The sequence below is a fragment of the Rhinopithecus roxellana genome, chromosome 9, assembly GCF_007565055.1.
Source record: "Rhinopithecus roxellana isolate Shanxi Qingling chromosome 9, ASM756505v1, whole genome shotgun sequence".
Classification (NCBI taxonomy): Eukaryota; Metazoa; Chordata; class Mammalia; order Primates; family Cercopithecidae; genus Rhinopithecus; species Rhinopithecus roxellana.
The window spans coordinates 20,666,865-20,686,918 of record NC_044557.1 but is presented as its reverse complement, the minus strand read 5'-3'; positions in this window follow the sequence as shown (position 1 = coordinate 20,686,918).

Sequence of the window (20,054 nt, the reverse complement as noted above, 5' to 3'; positions counted from 1 at the left end):
CTGACTAGGGGTCAGAAAAGGGATTGTCTTTGAAATGCGTGCACGTCTCCCAGATCTCCTCCATAATGCTCCGAGTGAGAAGAAGAGGGCAGGAAGAAGGAAGAGAGACGGCTCCATGAGCAGCTTTAGTGGCCGGCAACCTTCTCAGCGCAGGTGACAGTGACACAGGGGACAGAAAGAGTCAGTGTGTGTCTTACTTAGGCCACGGAAATTTTTCTCCTGTGAGAAGACACGTCGTCTGTTTATTTAATGTTTGTTTTCAACACCCCAAAACCTGAAGGCTAAGTGAGCTTCTACGTGCTTTTACTCTACGACTTTGCCTCCCTCACTGATGTTTCCACTTAACAAGACGAGGTATTTTACACATTAGCAGAGATGAGGAACACAGGGATGTACTTCTAGCAATTAGGTGAGGAAAAATACAAAATACCAGGAGAGAGCACCAGGTGTCTCTGTGGGATTCAAATTTTTTTTTTTTTTTTTTTTTTTTGAGATGGAGTCTGGCTCTGTCACCCAGGCTGGAGTGCAGTGGCGTGATCTTGGTTCACTGCAAGCTCCGCCTCCTGGGTTCCAGCGATTCTTCTGCTTCAGCCTCCTGAGTAGCTGGGATTACAGATCCATGTCACTACAACTGGCTACTTTTTGTATTTTTAGTAGAGACGGGGTTTCACCATGTTGGCCAGGCTGGTCTCGAACTCCTGACCTTGTGATCTGTCCGCCTTGGCCTCCCAAAGTGCTGGAATTGCAGGCATGAGCCACCGCGCCTGGCCTAGGATTCAAGTATTGTCCTCTCTTTTTTTCGAACAGCTTCTGGAGCATCCCCTTCTCCTTCCCCAGGTTGCCTGGGTCAGAGGGACCTCTATCTTCCCTCCTGGACCTCCTCATTTGGCTTTTCCCAGTTGCCTCCTTGGTGCTGGCTCCTAGAGGAAACTGTTCACAATCATGCAGTCTTCTGACAGAATGGGGCACGTGGCTCACCTCTGAATGTCCTTGAACGGCTCTTCCCCAACTCCACACTCCCTTTCAACTGCACCCTTCTACACTCTGGGTTCCTTCTGCTCCTGAATCTCATTGGAAGAGGTGTGTGTGGTTTAGAGTGGACATGCTATTTTTGTGCATTCATCAACCAGGAAAAAATGAAGGTGAGATGCAGCAATGGTGAAATACAGTGAGAAAACTTGATGTGTTTTAATATTTCAAATACGTTAATATATTTAGATTTTTGTGGCATTCATTCATTCATGTATATATTCATTCAAAAGACATTTGTAGACCAAGCGCGGTGGCTTATGCCTGTAATCCCAGCACTTTGGAAGGCTGAGGCAGGCAGATCACTTGAGGTCAGGAGTTCAAAACCAGCCTGGCCAACATGGTGAAACTCCGTCTCTGCTAAAAACACAGAAAAATTAGCTGGGCATGGTGGTAGGTGCCTGTCATCCCAGCTACTTGGGAGGTTGAGGCAGAAGAATTGCTTGAACCTAGGAGGCAGAGGTTGCAGTGAGCCGAGATGGCGCCACTGCACTCCAGCCTGGGCGACAGAGCCAGACTCCATCTCAGAAAAAAAAAAAAAAGACATTTATGCAATGTCTGCTGATGCCAGGCTCGATTCCTGGGAACCAGATTCAATGAATATGCAAGCAAGGTCTTTGTTCGTAAGGATCTTGCCGAAAAAGATGGAGAGGATGTATGTGAAAATATTCTTAATCTAAATACTAGGTTGGTGCAAAAAACACAATTATTTTTGCACCAACCTAGTAGTTTGTCATAAGTGCAAAGAAAGAATGACAGTGATGGGTGGATGCGGGAGGGATGAGGAGGTGGGACAGGAAGGCTGTCTACAGATGAGGAATAGCCCAGAAGAGGAAGGCTCTGTGCACAGTGGGCCAGGGAGACAGCGTATTTACTCCTCCAGGGCTGGCTTCGTGATGGGGTCAGACGCACTGGCTGCACTCTCTTCCTGGAAAGGTTTCTGTAGATTCTCACTTCTTCATGCTTCTGCTGCTTCCACAAAATTTAATTTTTCTGCCAAAGATGTTCTCAAAGATGAGTAATCATCTATTTTACTTTGGAAATTAATGTGAAGATCTTAAATATTTCACAGGCAAATACAATATGAATACTAACTGCCTAATTTGGATATGTTAGTTTTTAATTTTTAAAAACTTATTGCCACCCTATTTCACAGAATTTAAAGATAATTTAATTATGCCAGGAACTTGAGGCTTTAAGAGACAAACATGTAAATTGAATAAATGCCTCTAAGTGCAAGTAGCATATTGCAAAAATGACTTGGAAGTGGCTCTGTTAGATTAAGGGAAGGCAGCTTCGTGTTCAGTTATCCTGTTTTGTTAAAGTCAAAACACTCTGCAGCATTTATTCAGCATTTTTTCTTTTGTGATCAACTCCTTACTGTATGTGTATTTAAAAAAAAAAAAACTCCAGTTGTCTCAATTTTATTCCAATTAGTATTTTCATTGTTTTTTTGTGTAACCTCAACTTGGTTCCACACCAAATCTGAATACAAAGTACTAAAATAAAACATTAAACATGCTTACCAATTTAAAGAATATTCTGTGTAGTATGTCTCTTTGACAAGTCATTATTCTTTAAAGGAATTTAACTTACACTATCAACTTCCACACTCCTAAAATCATTTAATTTAATTTTAGCCAATTCATAAGCACATTAAAACTAGTTCATGAGGCTGTATGAGTAACCAGTCTTAGCATTTTCTAGATTTACTGATTTTTTATTGATTTACTGAATTTACTGAAAAAAAAAAGAGTTATTTTCCTTGTTGTTGAATATGTCATTTGGTTTAATTTTAATTATAACAATGTATCTTGGAGACATAGCCGTTTGAATAAAATCAGTTAGTCATAGATATTTGAGGCTGTTTTTTTTTCTTTTTCCAATGCCTTCTAGAGGAAATTCAAATGCTGTCTTAAAGGAAATAAAAGAAATGGCCTCTAAATTAAATTCTGTAGACATCACGTTGATTTGCACCTGACATTTTGGAAAATTATGTCTTAACATGATAACATTTGGTAAGACTTCTCATTACCACGTCTTCTCTTTAAAATATTCTTATTTAATTAATGTTAATTCGAATCTCAATTTAGTATTTAAGGAATCAGAAACCCCATGAGGCTAATTTTTTACTGCACATTTGAAGCCCAAAGGACTCACAGATTTACAAACAACACTAATCCATCCAGTCATGGATGTCTTTCATGGGCCAGCCACGGTGGCAAGTCCTACAGAGGAGGCCTCAGAGATGGTCCCTGAAGGACAGCAGCCCAGGGGCCTAGAGGCTGGTGAATTCAGTCTTATTAAATCCAGAGCCTGATACAAGGTCGTGCTGCATTTGGTGAAATGCGGCTGATCCCCTCCTTAAAGGGACAAATGAATGGAGCAAGGACAAAGGGAAGGAAAGAGCTCCAACAGCTGGGAAGAACAAAATCAACACAATCATGTACAGCAGCCTCCACTGTTCTTCCCCATAGCAATTCCAGAACATTCCAAACATTACAAGAAGTGTAAAGAGGCAGGAATGATGGCAGGGAGGTGGGGGTGGGGGTGGGGAATAAGATGAGAAGGAGGGAATGAGGTACAGGGAGAAGCTTGTAGGTCCTCGGGCATCTGTGCAATCAGTGTCCCTAAAACTGTGGGTAAAGAGAACTAGGAAAAAATATTTAAAGTAATAATGATTTAAATTTTATCAAATATGATAAACAACATCTGTAACAGATCCAAGAAGCTCAGCAAATGCCAACTAGAATAGATAAAGAAAAAACAAACAAACCAAAAACCACCTACTTACATGAGGGTTAACTTACAAAATCAAACATAACGAGGCAAGCCTAAAGAAAAAAAAAGTCAAGAGGAAAAAGACACATTTCCTAAATGGAGTAACAGTGAGGTCGATGACCAAGGTTTCATCCAAAACAATGCAAGTAACAAGGGAAGGAAATAATCACCTTTTAAGTTCTGAAAGTAAAGAAAATCAGCCTGGAATCTGGATCCCATGAAAGTAACGTCTAAAATGAAGGAAAAAGCAAGACATTTTTAGGTCAATGAAATCACAAGACACTTGTCACAAATAGACCTGAAATACAGTAAATTGTCTAGGCTAAGGAAAATAATGCCAGCAGAAAACATAGATATACAGGAAGAATTAAAAAGTGAAGGAAAGGGAAACTTACAAGTAATCTAAAAATGACTACTAATTCTACTTTTTTTTTAAAAAAAAAGATAATTATTTAAAATAAAAATAAGAAAACTATTGTGGAGTTTACAAAAATCTGTAGTAGTAAAATATGTAACAACAAGAGCAGAAGGACAGGATGGGTGCCTTGTGAAAATCCCCTAAAATTATACACAGAGTAGGACAATTTCAATTCAAGGTAGATTGGGAAGTTAAAGATGCTTATTTTAATTCCTAGAGCAACCCTAAAAAATAAGTAGAATAAGATTTACACAAATACACAATAGAAGAGAAAATGGGAAAAATAAAAAGTTAATTACGGAAAAGAAGAAGTAAAGGGGTATCAAAGAAACAAGGACTGGGGTACAAGTTAAAGAACAAGGTGGCAGCCTCCAACCCAAACACAGGCATAAAGTCCTCAAATCTAAATGGTCAATGCCCCTCAAGTAAAATGTCAGAATGGGCAAAAACAAATGAAAACTGATTCTGTGTGCGAAGTGCACTTTAAATGGAAAGGCAAAGGTGGGATGAAAGCGAGAGGATACGTAGAATGACATGAACATGTCTAAGAAAACTATTGTGGCTGTATCAGAAATATAGGCCAGGTGCAGTGGCTCACACCTGTAATCCCACACTTTGGGAGGCCGAGGCCAGTGGATCACTTGAAATCAGGAGTTCTGGCCAACATGGTAAAACCCTGTCTCTACTAAAAATACAAAAATTAGCCAGGCATGGTGGCTAGTCAGCTACTCAGGAGGGAGGCTGAGGCAGGAGAATCGCTTGAACCCCGGAGGCGGAGGTTGCAGTGAGCCGAGATTATGCCTCTGCACTTCAGCCCGGGCAACAGGGTGAGACTCTGGGAAAAAAAAAAAAAAAAAGCAAATAAAAGAAAGAGAGAGAGAGAGACAGAAACGAAAAGAAAAGAAAAAACAGAAATTAAAAACAGAGAATATTCCCAGACATGAAGAGTGACAAAGAGTGACACTTTGTAAACATAAAGGTGTCCCATGGCTGGGAAGGAATGACAGCTCTAAAGTGCACTACTTCAGCCACAGAGTTTCAGGGTATATCTAAGAGAAATGGACAGAATCCAAAAGAGAAACAGACAAATCTGCATTTATAGTTAGGGAGTTTATCGCTTTTCTCGATAATTAATAGGACAAATTGAAAAGAAAAAAAATAACAAATCTCTTGCTTCTTAAATGAAGAACTAAATACCTGCACAATACAAAGGGCACCAATACTGTTTCCAAAACCAGGCAGAGTGTGTTGGACCCCGAGTGCTCTTGGTCTTCTGCTTGACATGCAGGGGCCTGGACTACTCACCCAGCGCTAGCCTCATACTCTCTGCTCTTGTTCCTCAAGGCAGGGTCTCACAGGAGGTTGGCTCAGTTTAAGGGAGACGACAGCCTTAGTCATGATCTGGAATGGACAATCTGCAGTGCATTAGGCCCTAAGTCAGAGCCCTCGTCCCTCAAGCTCTGGTCTCCACGATGAAACCTCAGTGTCTCTTTCAAACAGCTCGCCTTGGAGAAGCACGTCCAGGTCCACTCTGACAGGTCCCCTCATTGTGAATCTGAAGGAGAAGGGGTCCCCTCACATTTCTCATGCAGAATCACCCTCATCCCTGGAGTGCGGACTTAGCAAAGGATGTCAGGAAAGGGGCGTCCATCACGCCACAGAAGGGTCAGGGCCACTTCCTTCTTCCAGGATGAAGGATGCTAATCCTCCTTTTGCCCTTGCATGAGATCATTCATGGGAATCATCCCGTAATTAAAGAAAAGTTTGCTCTACTCTAGAATTGCTGTCTCTAAATCTAGATTTCAGAGGGGAGCTTACACTTTTAAATTTTCTACCTCATCAGGCATCTCATTAGTCCGAGAGAAAGAATGGCGCATGCTTCTTTGACAGTGTGTTTTCTTGTCACCTTCTCCTGGTTTCCTTTTATCACAGGGAAAAAGGCAGGAGCCAGTGGAGGAGGAATAGGAAAAGGAAGCAAACGAAGGACTGGCCATGGAATCTACTGACAGCTGCAGAAACTACCCACACACATCACAGAAGACAGGCAGCCACAAGGGACGTGTCGTGGCCACTGTATCTTCGGATGATATTTTCTTCTGCTTTCTCTACTTCCGTGTGATTCCAATCTGGGGCATCAACCTGTGGATGATGACGTGCCAACTCTGCCGTGCCACCTGCTTCCACTCCCTCATCTTCCTGCATCCACCTCAGAGACAGGGAATGGCTGCGTCTTCCTACACTTCCTTATGCTGGAATTCTAAGACTTACGGTATGAAGGTCTCTTTCCTAAACACAGAAGACACAGCTCAGACTATCCTTAAAGATACCCCTACCACATTCAAAGCATGCTAGACAGGCCAAAGGGAATTGTCGCGTAGATGAAATGGCAGCCGGGATGGGGCAGGAAGACATGGGGGTCAACCCGACCACAGTCACAGGCCCTGCTCTGCCCTTGGGAAAGGTCCCATTGGTGTGCTAGGAATTCTGACCAGCACGTTGCTGTTCCCGGAACCAAGCCTGGTTCTGGGTGTATGTTCTCGCAGCACAATAATGAGAAGCAGACAAACTGGAAAAGAAGGGAATGTATTCCTGTAACCAGACACAGGGAGAAGGTTAGAGAAAATTCCACCAGACCAATTTAAAGTGTTAGAATAAGTGTTACAATATTCTTAGTGCTTGCATAGGTTGGGGTTATTTGCCTACGTGCTGTATAGCATTTGCCTAAGTGTATAGGTAACTAATTTTGTTTCAGTTGGGTCAGAGACCAAAAAAAAAAAATGTTTTCTAAGTCTGATTAAGCCATGAGGACCCCAGTACCTTCAAGGCCTGTCTCCTAAATTCTAATTAATGAGGACTCTGGTACCAAAGTGATTATTTCTATCTTATCTCGTTTATAGCTTGGTCTGGAGAGCTGCCTTAGACTCTCCAATGAATCTATTCAAACAGCTGCTCTGTTACCTTGACTTATCTCAGATTTCCTCAACCCAAGATGTGTCATAGCACTAGGAATGTAAGGCTGTCTCTATTATTTTGACTTGCTCCGGGTTAGGGAGAAGCCCATGCAAGGCTCCTACTGACCACATGTTTCATTTCTAGCTTTGATGTCTTGGCACCGATATCCCTACGTTTAATTATTTGCTCAATGTTAAGGCAGCGCTGTGGAAATTTGTTGGTGTAACCAGAGTGCTATGCATGCCTGTCTGTGTAACTATCGGGCAGGCCTGTCTGTGTGACTGTCATCCAGGCCTGTCTGTGTGACTGTCAGGAGGCCTGTCTGTGTGACTGTCGTCCAGGCCTGTCTGTGTGACTGTCAGGAGGCCTGTCTGTGTGACTGTTGTGCAGGCCTGTCTGTGTGATTATTGTGCACGCCTGTCTGTGTGATTGTTGTCCAGGCCTGTCTGTGTGACTGTCATGCAGACCTATCTGTGTGACTGTCAGGAGGCCTGTCTGTATGACTGTCAGGCAGGCCTGTCTGTGTGACTGTTGTGCAGGCCTGTCTGTGTGACTGTCGTCCAGGCCTGTCTGTGTGACTGTCATGCAGGTCTGTCTGTGTGACTGTCAGGAGGCCTGTCTGTGTGACTGTCATCCAGGCCTGTCTGTGTGACTGTCATGCAGGCCTGTCTGTGTGACTGTCAGGGAGAATTGACAATCCTGGAAGGCAGATGCGATCATCATTGCAAGGCCAAGAAGTTGTGGTCAGATGCAACCCACAGGTCATCTGGAGATGAAACAGCTATAGGGCCCTAGGCCTTTACACCAAAGACCTCAGCCTGCTGGGTGGCAGGGTACCTAATTGTTCTTTTCGGGAGGAGTATTCATTATTCCCTAGCAACATTCTTAAATATCACTCATTTCATGACGGGAAGACTCTAACCACCTTTGTGGTAATCTACCATCTGGTTAGATTTCAACAAGAATGCATTATGTGCTACGTGACCAACCTTTCGGGTGCTTAATTCCTATTAAGATACTTCATATGCTAATTGGCAAATTTTAGATGGAGGATCCCAATGAGAACGCTTCAAATGGTAATTTAAATCTCTAGGGCGTTAGCTTTCACACACAGATCACACTGCTTACAGTGAGAATTTTAAAGTCAATCACTAAACATTGCATCTTCTAGAAAGAGAAGGAAATTCAGGGACAGAGAAGGCCTCACAATCACCTCCTTATAAGCAGAGCTCTACTCAGCTCTTCCAAACATCTACAGCTCGGCCCAGCCCTGTGACGCTTCTAGCGACCTTTGAATTACCAAAATGATAGTGCACTGCTTTAAAGTCCTGTCTATTTCAAGAACACTATTATTTTAAAGATTGGCAAACACGTTCCCCCATTTTCCCCAAACCACCTTCTTCTAGCTTTTCATTGGTACGTGACACATCGCCAGTTCCACTTTCATGGAGAGTCAAGATGTGAATTCCTGATTTTCCTTCCTCCCATCTGATTCTCGCCCAGAGTTGGTAAAGTTGTAGGAGGACCAGCCGCAGACAAAACCTCTCAGACACCGAGTTGTAGAAGGAAGAGCTTTATTCAGCTGGGAGCATCGGCAAGCTTCTGCCTTAAAATCCGAGCTCCCTGCATGCACAATTTCTGTCCTTTTTAAGGGCTCACAACACTAAAGATTTCATATGAAAGGGTCGTGATTGATTGAGCAATCTAGCGGGGATACGTGACAGGGGTTTCATGCACTGGTAGTCAGAGAGAAACAGACAGGGCAGGGAGTTTCACAATGTTCTTCTATACAATGTCTGGAGTCTATGAATAACATCAGTTTCTAAGTTATGAGTTGATTTTTAACTACTGGGTTTAGGCCAGTCTGGCCCAGGCCTAGTTTCGGGCCTGGCGTCGGGCTGCCTGTCTTTGGTTTTACTTCCTTGTTTTTTTTTTTTTTTCTTAAAACAGGTACTGACTATAAAACAATATAAAACAATGTGAGACAGTTTTTTTCTTTCCTCAAGGTAATGCATACACTTTATTTCTTTCACGTTCCCTCCCTCCTTCTTTTCCTTTTCCTTTCATTTTTTTTCTCACCCTCCCTCTCTCCCTTCATCCCTCCCTATTTCCCTCCCTCCATTCCTTCCCTCCTTCTTTCCTTCTTTTACTTTGGTCCATCATCCTCCCAACATGATTTTTTCCTCCGTAAGCTATTATTTCTTTCCCACAAAGTTCAGTTCCCTTCTTGGCAAAGCTGCTTCCAACTCCCTGATTTAAATAACAACAGCTAGAACTCATTAATCACGGACTACGTGTGTGGAAACAGCTGTTGAGGAACTGAGCTGGGCGTCAGGGCTGGGGCATGGACACCCTACGCTGTCCTGCATCTTTGCACCAGAGCTTTAGGGTTCTCTTTACCTCTGAAAAGGATGATCTGATAAATTATTGTGCAGAGTAGCAGACTTTTATCTGGAATATCCTGTGAACCCCCCAAAATTGAGACAGGTCTCAGTTAATTTAGAACGTTTATTTTTGCCAAGGTTCAGGACACGCACCCATGACGCAGCCTCAGGAGGTCCTGACGACACGCGCCCAAGGTGGTTGGAGCACAGCTTGATTTTATACATTTTAGGGAGATATGAGACATCAATCAACATATGAACAATGAACATTGGTTCAGTCTGGAAGGGCGGGACAACTTGAAGTGAGGAGAGGACTTCCAGGTCACAGGTAGGTGAGAGACAAACGGCTGCGTTCTTTTGAGTGTCTGATGAGCCGCTCAAAGGAGGCAATCAGCTGTGCATTTACCACAGTGAGCAGAGGGATGACTTTGAATAGAATGGGAGGCAGATTTGCCCTGGGCAGTTCCTAGCTTGACTTTTCCCTTTAGCTTAGTGATTTTTCTAGTCACTCAGTGAAAGATGTTTTCCTTTCACACTCCCGACTGACGGAACTCTTGGACACTTGGCATTAGACTGATTTGTCTGGGGCAGATCGAGACATGTGGTCACTTACATCTGAAAGAGGGAACAGCAATGACCCATGTTTAACCTCCACACCCAGCTTCTGATGAATCCTCCACATAAAGAACACATCTGAACCTCTGAACCACCTGCCGATTTCTCCTGGAAAGCCAACTCCTCACCTTGAAATTGCCTGTTACTGCCTCACATCAAATGATGGCCCCATTGCTCTAGAGCCAGCAGACTGTCTTCTGCAAACTTCTCACTGGCTACCCCCTGCACAGGCTTCAGCCTGCTTTCTCTTCCTGAAATCTCTTCCCTTCATTTCTGTCTGGCAATATTTTCTGTAGGATCTGAATTTCAAGATTCAAGACAAAGCCTTGTGAATATAAAAACTGCGTAGGATCTCCCCTTTGTTTGATCATCATAATGCAAAACAAAGACAATTTAAATTAAATAATATAACTCCAACCCATGGGAATTAAAATAGCATTTGTTAGCCAAAAGTACACTAAAAATCAGACTTATATCAGGGCTGGAACTAGGTGTTCAAGAAATCTCTCTCTGTGCTTCTCGTTATTACGGTCACAGCATTTTCTGGAAGCTTTTCAGCAGGCTATATGCCAACTTTTCCTGGCTAAGATTGAATAATATTTCTACACTCTGGGTGCAAAGGAAGCATCAGAAGACTTTCCGCCCCCCCACATTTTCAGAGTCTGCCCTGAATGATAGTTTCTGAAGACGAGGGAGAGAGATATGGACACTTAGGGAATTCTACGTACCAGATGGATTGATTATATTGCAGTTGCTTTCCACATGGTCAATACTTTAGAGCATTGTATTAAATCAAAGACCTTATAAAGTAGAACATTTACTAGCCCTAATATACCTCTTTAAGATCATGTCCACTGACAGGGTCTACACCCTAACAATATCAGGTGGCCAAAGGAGACGCCTATCTAAAAAATAAATAAATACAAAGGAAAAATGCATTTTGAATTATGAGCGATTTTACTTTGGGAGATCAAACAAATACATATTAAAATTCACTTGGAAAGTCAAGCTCAGCCCATGAGGACAGTGAGACATGGGCCAGAGGCAAGGCAGAGGAAAGGGTCGTCGACCTCGGGTGTTCTGAAACATTGCAGGGCCCTGTTAGAGCACTGCCACGGAGTCCTGAACATTCACAGAAACAGACTTGTGCGTTTTGGTTCATAGTTTCCCTCCTGTCTTTAAATAGTCCAGAAACAACTCCACCCAGGATTAAAGTTTCTATCTCACTATCTTAAGCATTAGAATACATTGATTTGACTTTTGTATATCATTTTCCCAATTATGCACATAATTGATTTAATCGTGCTAAACACACTATTATTTCACAACTAAGGGCTTTTGTTTTTATGAATCAAGTGATAATCTCTGAAATAGAAAGTGAGATTTTCATCAAAAGGCTGGAACTTTATTGGAAACAGAGTCTTCCATGATCTGCGCAGGTAGCGTGATCTTTCACACATCATTCCTTCGAGGGCTCTGAGGCCACGTCCTGGTGGGCTATTGTCTCAGAAAATTCATGCCCCTCTGCCGAGGCTGAGTCCACCTGGAGTTAAATGAAATGCAGTGTGTGACTGTTTCCTGTTAGGTAAAAATGACACGTCATAATCGCAGCCAGCCTCGCAGGGCCTGGTGTTGCACGACGCCAGCCGTCCAGAGGTGCAAATAGGCTTTCAGCATCGTGACGTCCTGGGTGGAACTTCCATTAAAGTTAGCATGAGGAACAGAGCCCTGCACAGCTCTAACTGGGGAGCTCACAATAGTGACTTTTGTGCTCACGTTTTCTCTGGGATATCCAATACGGACTTGCCAGAGAAGTAACCGTATTCTTCCCCTGAAAGATGAACTTTAGTGGCAGACTTGGAGCTTAGGTGATAATGCTAAATATTGTTTAAACAATCAAAATTTACTCTTGTCTTTCCCCCAAATTCAGTTTCTGCTCTTTACCTTTATCTTGCCTTAGAAATCTATTCTTAAAAGCAGTAACTATGCAAGTTACTAAAGATAATTCTGTCCTTCAAACTCTACTGTGGACTTGTGAATCAAAGCAGAAGATCAAAAAGATTATACTATTATAAATATATTTTTATTGCGGTAAGATTATTGCTATGGCCATATTGTTCAGATTGTTGCCTGTCCTAAAGAAAATAATACATTATAATGATAAATATATAAATATAATACAAATACAGACATACAGGTAGCAATTACTAAATAGATATTTTGTACTAATTTGCTGTAGTGAAGGGATCACAAAACAGAAGGAAGTCAATTTGTATGTTCTCGAAGTCTAATTATGTGACTTTAGGCATTTGAAAAATGCTTCTCTGGGCCTTATTTCCCTTATCAATAAAGAGATTCGATTTATTCACATCAGAGTGTCGGAAAGCATTCTCTTTGAACACCAGCCGTAGGGGGTATTCTCAACAGAAAGAATGCCACTGTCTTCTCCATTTGGGGATTGCTGCAGATTACATCCCCCCATGGAAAGGTGCAATGCCTGTTGAGGCAGTAAAGGCCCTGAAAATTCCTAAGATTAGAAAAATCCAACTAATTTATTATTTTATCTTTTGGTTTATGATTAAGAATTATTTCAAAGCAATAACTGTTACTTTTCTTCAGGCATGATTGCACAGCACTCGGTTAGATGATTCCCACTCTCTTGAAACCCAGAACATGGAAACAACCTCAAATCACACTCACTTCTGGGAACTTAAATATTATTTTCCTGGGTTAATTACTTTTTTGAAAAAGTTGATTTTGCAGGATATATATTTTCTTATAAAAATGTATTAACGCTACTTATAGAATATATTTGTATTCCACATATTAGATGTTCATTTTTCTCCAGCTTTTCTCGTTTCTTAAGAGTATAGAGTGAATATAAAGAACACTCCTATGGGTTTGTTTTAAAACTTAGTGAAGAACATGCACTCATACTAAAAGGCAATATTTTTACCACTCTAAGGCATAGGCCAGTTGGCTTAGAATTGTATGTAAATTTAGACCCTTGTTATAGGTATAACCTGTATATATGTAATATATATACACACACACATATATGAATACACACAACACACACACTCACATACACATGTATACATGATGTGTAACCAAAGGGAAAGAGTTTCTTCTAGGAAACAGGTAATTAATTCAAAAAATAAAAGAGTATCAGGAACTGTATAAAATGTTAAAGATAAAATAATGGAAGCCCATGACCCTTGTCTCAGGAGCCCAATCAAATGCTTCAAAACATTGTCTAGAAGGAGACTGGGGGAAAACGACTCCCTGAGAATTGACAGCTGATGAGCCAAAGAGCCAACAGGACCACAGGAAAGCCCCCTGAACTCTGAATGCAAGCCCAGCTCCCCCTCATGAGTCCACCCCACTATCTTGTAGAGTGGATGTGAAAGTTATCCTGCATTTTAATCACATTTCCATCTCAAGTTGTTGTTTTAAAAGATTTCAAAAAGTCCTTACAGAAAAGGGTCAGATTCAATTTTCCAGATACTAACTAGATGCTGGGCCAATCACAACAGCTGATGACGAATGCACGAGGCCCCAGTGGCAGGTGCCGTCCCCAGCAGCAGGCGCCATGCACAGCATTTGCCATGCATCCCCACACAGTTCTGTGCTAGTTACTTCTTGCCAAAAGTGCCAGATTCATGTTATTGTTGAAATGTTCTAAGTTTAGAATTTAAAGGGGGAAAGACCAGAATGCAGAATGAACACACTGCACTTGTTCATACCTCCATCCAATGGCAACAAAAGCCACCTTGGAGCAGATGGAAGAATTATTTTCTCCTGTTTTCACTTCAGTTTAGCTGTTTATCCTGATTATTTCTAGAGCGTGATGATTAAATAATTCCTCTTTGTTCCTAGTGGCATAGGTGCTTTCTCAAATCCAGGAGCACATACCACTTTTACTCACATCAGAAATTGCATTTAAAATGGCAAAATCAGGAAAAGAAATCCAAAACACGTTTTTAAGTATGATACATCTACTCTGCCAATTAAGAATTACATCTGGCAAATCATAATGGAAACCCCGGCTGAGTGGCTGAAACAAAATGATGGTTTATTATTTCAGTTTATTATATGAAGTCGAAAGGAGATACTCCAAGACCATGGCCGTCATGAAAGCCCTCCTTGATGACATGATATTTGAGCAAAGATTTGAATGAATGTGGCTACATAGGGGCAGACTTTTCTGGGCAGATGCAACAGCAAAATAAACCTGAGGTCAGATTATATTTTGGATTTTTGGGGAACAGTAAGGAGGCAGGAGTGGAAAAGCAGAGTAAAGAATGACCGAGTTGCTGGGAAAAGTCGGGTTTGGAGAGAGAGAGTCAGGGGCAGATGAGGTGATGTCTTGTAAGTCGTGGAGACAGTCTTGGGTTTTACTCCAAATGTGATGGAAACTCACTCGACAGTTTTGAACAGAGCAGTGATGGAATCAGATTTACATTTTTAATACACAGATTTGGCTGCTACAGAAAGAAAAGACCATAAAGGGGAGGGAGACGGCAGCAAGACTCACGGAGGCAACTGCATTCCTTCAGGTGGGAGATGATGCCCCGATCTGAGGCTGATGAGGAGAACGAGCGCAAGAAGCAGGTCTTTGCCTGAGCAGCTTGGAGAACAGAGCTGCCATTTATGAAGTTTTAATAGACTGGGAGTGGTACCGGTTTGGGGAGAAATATTAATTAGAATGGGTTTTGCTGAAAAGTAAAGAACATTAGGACTTGTGCAAATAGGCTATTCCCATTGAGAAGTTCTGGCATCATGACCACATACGAGTGGTAGACAAAGGGAAGGCGCATGAAGGATGCGTGAAGGCTGCCTGTCTGTGTGAACATGTGCTTGGATCTCTTTGTGAACTTTGCCTACGAAAGATTAAGAAATCCAGAAGAAAGCATGGGACGACAGCCTGGAGAACCAGTGCCAGGAAGGGCCTAGGATGAGGCGTCCATCACATATCTAAGTGGGAGTGACCATGTGCTGGGGAGTCCTGTGGTTCAAAGTTCAAGAGAGTGACGAGAACTAGATACAGGAATTCAGGAGTTATCCAGCTATCCAACTAGGTATGGGTTTTTTGTGTTTGTTTTCTTTTTTGAGACAGAGTTTTGCTCTTGTCACCCAGGCTGGAGTGCAATGGCCTGATCTCGGCTCACTGCAACCTCTGCCTCCTGAGTTCAAGCGATTCTCCTGCCTCAGCCTCCCGAGTAGCTGGGATTACAGGCATCGGCCACCACGCCCAGCTGATTTGTGTATATTCAGTAGAGACGGGATTTTGCCATGTTGGCCAGGCTGGTCTCGAATTCCTGAACTCAGCTGATCAGCCCACCTCAGCCTCCCGAAGTGCTGAGATTATAGGCGCGAGCCACCACACCCGGCCAAGGTATAGTTTTTAAGCCATGGAATTGGATGAAAACACTCAGGGAATGAGAATAGAAAAAGAACGGAAGAAAAATGTGTGAGAACCTCACTTTTGGGGATACCATAATCTAGAATTATTTATAAACACATTTTCTGTATATCCTTCTTTTATTTTTATAGATTTTTGTGCTTGCTTTTGTTTTTATACCTAAATATTTAATGCAACTGGAAAATGTTCCCTCAGCTTCGTTTTTCCATGTGACTAAGTCAACAGCTCTTCATTATTTACTTAATATTCCAGATAATGAACTCTTTAATTGCTACCTTCATCATCTGCTAGAATTTCACTTTTGCCAGGGCTTATTTCAGAACTTCAAAATATGTCCTACTAATTTGTCTATGCCTAACCCTCTCTACTCTTTTTTATTCATTGCCAGAATATATTGCATTTAGTATTCATATTAACGTAAGTTATTAACCACTATTAACATAAATTACTAACCTGTAAAACAAATTAATCAACTTACTTTTACATCCCTTCTTTCAGGATTATTGTCATTTTTCTGCTGGTCTCATATGTGTATTCTACTAGATAAATTTGGGAAGCATTTTGTAAAGTGTTGCACAAACAAACAAAATGACCTTTTATAATTTGGAATAGAAATGTGATGCTATAAAATAATCTGATATGTTTCTATATGTTTCTTTTATAATATCATCTATGTAATATGATTTAAAAGAATGAAGATATGCAAAACAAGTCCAAGACGTAACGAGTTGCGGTAAGGACTACAGATATTGTAGTTAGTGTTTCTTGGCAGAACAGGATTCTATTCAGAACCACACATCGTCGGAATATGATAAAGTCTTTCCTGAGCTGCATTTTTTGAAGTGATAAATGACATGGTGCCCACACGTCATGTCCACAGTCCCCGAAACATCAATCTCACCACAGAGCCATGTCAGTACGTGCACATACATTGTATTTCAACTTTAAAAATGACCTTAACTTGTGAGCTACAAATCCTCCACACACTGTGCAATTACAAAGTCCTACCTGAATAGCCAGGGGTGGGGAATAAATTATAGACTGTAGATCACAGGAGCTTGTTTCTTTCCAGTGTCTTTCTCTCTATTTTGTAAAGGGCTTCGCTGTGAAAAGAGAATGGTTCTGTAATATTAAAGGAAAAGAAAACCAGATTCCTGACAGGTAAAAGAAGAAGAAACATCAGAGGTTTTCGTTTGTTTGTTTTTGTTTTATATACTTTTGTTTCTTCTTGCCTGCATAACTTACGTAGAATATACTTGGTCAATAGAAATCAGTCAGTTTTCCCAATTTGATTATAATGGATTGTATATACAAAACACTGAGAATGCGTGTGGACGTTCAGAACAGCTCTACCTATTGGATTCACCCTGGGGTTAGCCTTTACACTTTCTGGACCTCAGTTTGTTTTGCATTGACTTTATTAATTTATTTTCTTTTTTTTAAATTTTCTTCTTCTTCTTCTTCTTCTTCTTCTTCTTCTTCTTCTTCTTCTTCTTCTTCTTCTTCTTCTTCTTCTTCTTCTTCTTCTTCTTCTTCTTCTTTTTTTTTTTTAATTAAGACAGCGTCTCACTCTGTTATCCAGCCACCCAAGCTGGAGCAATTCTCCCACCTCAGCCTCCTGAGTAGCTGGGATTACAGGTGCGTGCCACCATTCCCAGCTCATTTTTTTATTTTTAGTAGAGACGGGGTTTTGCCATGTTGGCCAGGCTGGTCTCAAACTCCTGACCTCAAATGATCTAGCTGCCTCAGCCTCCCAAAGTTATCAATTTATTTTCAAATCATGGGGGCTAAATGATTAGCATGCTACACGCTCCAATTCTAAAAACAGGTGCCGGTTCCCTTGCATAATTTGATGAGGGAAAAACATCTGCGTTTCACTCTCTGTGTAGTCAAAATTAACTCTCCATCAATAGAAAGCATGTACTACATTTTTCAGTGATGTTTTAGGTGAGCTTGGAGTAGAAATGGAGTAGAAAAAAACAAACAAATAGAAACTCTAGTAAAAGATAGGCAAAGTTTTATATTCTCATGACCTCATCATTTCCCTCAGGAAATCTTTGGGGACTTTTGTACATTGTAATTGTACTCAATGCCTTCCTCTGTCATGAAAAGAAAGAGGTACCCCGGGCTTCAGCCATGTAAGCATAGTTTTCCTCATCCATGTATTTCATACCCTTTAAGTAGAGAATGTGTAAGAAGGGAAGTGGGCATCTAACAATTGTTTTATCATCCCCTTGTAGGAACTGTGGAAATCCCACCTCCTATCCTGGGTGCATAATTCAGTATTTTTAGATGCAAGTGACAGAAGCCTGATTTTTTAAAGATTAAGCTAAAATACAGGAATATACCAGCATAAATAGGAAAGGATAAATCATTCCTAAAGATTAGCTTGCTCAGGGTCATCTAGACTCTGTCTTCATGTCCTTATTTATTTTTTCTTCTGCTTTCTTATACCCGTACACACACACACACACCACACCACAACACACATAGAGCACTGTTTTTTAGTCAATGTTCCCCATCACACATAGAGCACTGTTTTTTAGTCAATGCTCCCCATGCTGGAAAACCTCCTTGCTAGAACCAAACATTGCTTTCCATCAATGCAGGGCAAGCCCAGATCAAAGAAAGAGGTAGACCACTCTAGGCTGCTGGGAGTCAAAGGTTTATTTGAGGGAACTTACATACCATGTAGTCTTAGGTGGCAGCAAGGCAAGGTGGATCTCTGTTACTTTTGGTTGAAAAATAAGGTAATGACATGTCAGGCCACCTGGTTGGTTTCTCAAATTATTTACATTCTGCTTAAAGGGCTCATTTGGCTTCCCTACAATGTGGTCAACGTTCCTAAGGGGTTGGGGTAATGTTACGAGCAGCAGCCGTTGTCTTGGCATCCAGGTATGGTATGCTTTCTCTGACCACTGGGTCCAGTAACTCACTTGTGCTACCTAGAACCTACATTCACAACACCCCAACTTCTCCAATTGGCAGGGTCTGAGCTCACAGCCTTGGAGCTTGCACTCCAAAGGAGATAATCATCCCTGATTTATCCTTCCTCCAAATTTGACTATAAAAGTTGAAAAAGCTACATTTTTGGGCTTGGTTTAGGTGACAGCTCTAACTCTATAGGATATGGGGTTGATAACCGGGGTTGGTAGACCCACAAGAACCAGATACAGGGGTGGGAAGGTATCCTTTTCTCAATGAAATGCAAGTGGGGAAATGAAAGTGCAAAGTGGTTGGAAAAGTTGACACAACAGATGTGCATTAGGCTGGGTCATCTATTAAGTAACCATATAATTCAAGATACTTCATTTTGTCACAGATAACAAATAAAACTCATACTGAAGAATAGATCCCCTATCAGTGTGCAACACATTAATACACTTCCCTTGGAGATACAATGGGTGCCTCATGCTATATTGAAAGGGATTGTCTTCACTCTTTCTCAGCCAGAAGAAAGCTCATATCTTATACTCCCACACACACACACACACAAATGAACACATCCCAATACAACACAACAAACATGTAGCACTGTTTTTTAGTGGCTACTGTCACTAATCAGGAGAACACAAAAAGGATCTTAAAATCTTCTAATAAAAGCGGGGGTGCAGTAGATGTAGGCACATGAAGAGGACAGTAGCCAGTTTCTCCCATCATGTTTGTAAGATTTAATTTTATTTAAAGGTTTTTGGTACTACCAATGTTTGATTATTATTGAATTAGATGGCCTCTCATTTTTCTTTTAGATATGAATTTTTGTTCCATAATAATTCTTCAAAATAAAGCAATACTCATGAATATTGATAATATTTTATTTCACTATAACATTTTGGGATCCATCATATTAAAAAGATCATAGATGCCAATCAATTATAGTGAAGTTACATTTAAATGTACCTATAGTAATTCATCTCCTTGCTTCCCTTGTGGATACAGAATGAAAGAGGAGTGATTTGCATGTGTAAATGACTTTTGTCTACAGAAAAGCTATATAACCTGGAGTCAAAAATGTTAAAGATTCATAGGGAAGATAACAGATATCTACATATCTAGTTGATAGACTGCCAGGTGCCAAGGCATTATTACTAGAGAAGATTTTCATTTTCATTGGATTAAGCATGCATAGCAAGTAGACTTAAACAGTTGATTGAATTCAGAAATTTAATACAGTCAAAGCTGTATTTAGAAAATTGAGTTGTTTCTTTTAAAGCAGTATTAAGTCAAGGAAAAATCACAGACAAAATAGAGTGGTAGTATATCTCTACACTTAATTTGAAATTTTACATATGGTAACAGTTACTGTTAAATTACCCATGGCTAATTCATCTTAAACTGAAATAGACAATTAAGCAGGTTCTCAACTATTAACTGGTTCATATTTTAGGTGCTTGCCTAATTAGACATTTCCTAAGCTCATCATTTGCACTGGTTAATTTTTTAGAACATT